This window comes from Leptonychotes weddellii, unplaced genomic scaffold (genome assembly GCF_054177405.1).
Source record: "Leptonychotes weddellii isolate Sample4059 unplaced genomic scaffold, ASM5417740v2 HiC_scaffold_22974, whole genome shotgun sequence".
Lineage (NCBI taxonomy): Eukaryota > Metazoa > Chordata > Mammalia > Carnivora > Phocidae > Leptonychotes > Leptonychotes weddellii.
The window spans coordinates 1-2,317 of NW_027818939.1; the positions used below are offsets into that span (position 1 = coordinate 1).

Below are 2,317 nucleotides of genomic sequence, written 5' to 3' on the forward strand. Positions count from 1 at the left end.
GGCCCGCACGTTGGGGGTGTCAGGTGGCCATGTGAGCTGTTACGTGCGTGATCCCGGGCGCACCCTTCACATGACTGGAGGGTGCTCGGTGGCTCTGTGCTCCTGCCAGGTTGTAGTCCTGGTAACTACCTGCCAGGTAGGTAACTACCTACCAGATTTAGAGAAACTTGACAGTAAGTTGAAACCCTCCTTTTGCCCCATGCCAGGCACTTATCTCCTGTTTTCTTGAGATGACTGCTTTCTTGACTTTTCCACTTTCTTTTAAAGGATAGCAATCGCTATTTAATAAGTAACCTTTACAAAGATAGGATAAATTACAGGAAAGTACATATTATATTTATGAAACACTGTATGTATACATAATTGTAGAAAGCCTACAATTTGACAAATGGATAGTAAGTGATCAAGCCACGTAACTACTACCCATGTGAGGAATGGTACATTGCACTTCCAGAAGTGCCATATGTGTGGGTCTCTTTCTGTGAAGGGCACCAAGTGCTAAATTTATAAACCACAGGATTCCATTTTTGTGATATTCTTGCAAAGTCCAAACCATAGGGACAGAGAGCAGATCAGTGGTTGTTAGTGTCTGGGGGTTGAGAGAAGGGCTTTAACTATCAGAGCATGATGGGTTTTGGCAGGTGATGAAAATCTTTTGTAGTTTGATTGTGGTGGTGGTTCCCTAACAGTATGAGTTTGTAAGGACTCATAGACCTTGATGCAAATTCTATCTCAGTAATCTTGAACTCTGCTTTCTGGGCTCAGAACTAGTTTGAAGTAACATGGCTAAATGCACCAAGAAGTTTGGAATTGCTGGTAAATATGGCACCCATTATGGTGCCTCCGTCAGGAAAATGGTAAAGAAGATTGAAATAAGCTAGCACGCTAAGTACACTTGCTCCTTTGTGGGAAAACCAAAATGAGAAGACAAGCTGTGGGGATCTGGCGTTGTAGCTCCTGCATGAAAACAGACCCCGGTGGCTCCTGGACCTACAACACAACTTCTGCAGTCACAGTAAAGTCTGCCATCAGAAGACTGAAGGAGTTGAAAAAACAGTAGAAGCTTCACCATTTGAAACACTGCTAGCCTATAATAAATGGGTTAATTTATGTAACAAAATTACTTTGGTTGTTGTTAAATTTATTAATTAGATCTTCTGATTTGTGTTGCATTAAATTTGCTTTCTCAAAAGACTTGGAAATTAAAAATCCTTCTAATTAAAAAAAAATTCTTGAACTTTTTAAAAATTGTGAAAAATACATTACTAATGGATACTGTGTCTTACCAATTATTTTCCTGAATTTGAGGTTCAGTGATCTCCTATAATGTGTGAATGTGAAATATTGTAGTACTTTATTTCTGAAGTTAATTCAAGTTTGTGTGTCTGGGATGGATCCGGTTTCATCATAGCGCATTCTGTTTTCCTTCTTATATCCTGTAGGATTCAGATTGCTAATATTCTGTTTCTGATTCTTGCTTCTTTATCATGAGTGTGTGATTGACCCGTGATTTTCCTTTCTCAACTTGTCCTTGACAGGATTTAGTATCCAGGTTATTGTATTCTCACAAAATGTTTTAGGGAGTGTCCCTCTTTTTCTAGTTTGTCTATGAATTTGTGTCACATTGAAAATATTTTTGCCTAAGATGTTTGTCAGAAGTCAGAGGAGAAGCCTGGATTTTTTTTAAAAAAGCTTTTTGACTAGTGATATATTTCTGTATGGTTATAGAACAACTCAGATTGGCTATTCCTTCTTGAGTCAGTTTTGGCAAGTTATTTTTTTTTCTATTTAATCACATATAGAAATGCTATTCTTTTACTCCCCCTCATTTGTTTTGATGTTGCCATTTTCATAATTTTTTAAATTTTCATATTTTTACATTATGTTGAAGTTTTAGCAATTTTAATACTTTTGTTTTTAATCTTTATACTAAACTAGCTACTTCACCATATTACATTATGAGATTATTCTGAATCTGAGTATACACTTTCCATTACCAGTGTGTTGTGTATATTTTCATGTGTTCATGATACTAACTAGCATCCTTTTGTTTCAGCTTGAAGATCTTCCTTCAGCAGTTCTGGTAAGGCAGACTTAGTGGCAATGAATTCCCTCAGCTTCTATTTTTAAAGAAAGTCTTTATCTCATCGTTTCTGAAGGATAAATGTGCTGGGAAAGGTATTCCTGGTTGGAAGTATCTTTCTATAATTGCTTTGAACATATATTATCACCCTGTTCCCTCCTGGCCTTCAAGGTCTCTGCTGAGAAATGCACTGCTACCTTATGGGGGTTCCCTTGTATGAGAGGTTATTTTTTC

General features: G+C 37.3%; 1 pseudogene; it reads left to right on the top strand.

Moving 5' to 3' along the window:
* The first annotated feature begins 782 nt into the window (after positions 1 to 782).
* LOC115938075 (large ribosomal subunit protein eL43 pseudogene) lies at positions 783 to 1,123 on the top strand (annotated as a pseudogene).
* The last annotated feature ends 1,194 nt before the right edge of the window (positions 1,124 to 2,317 follow it).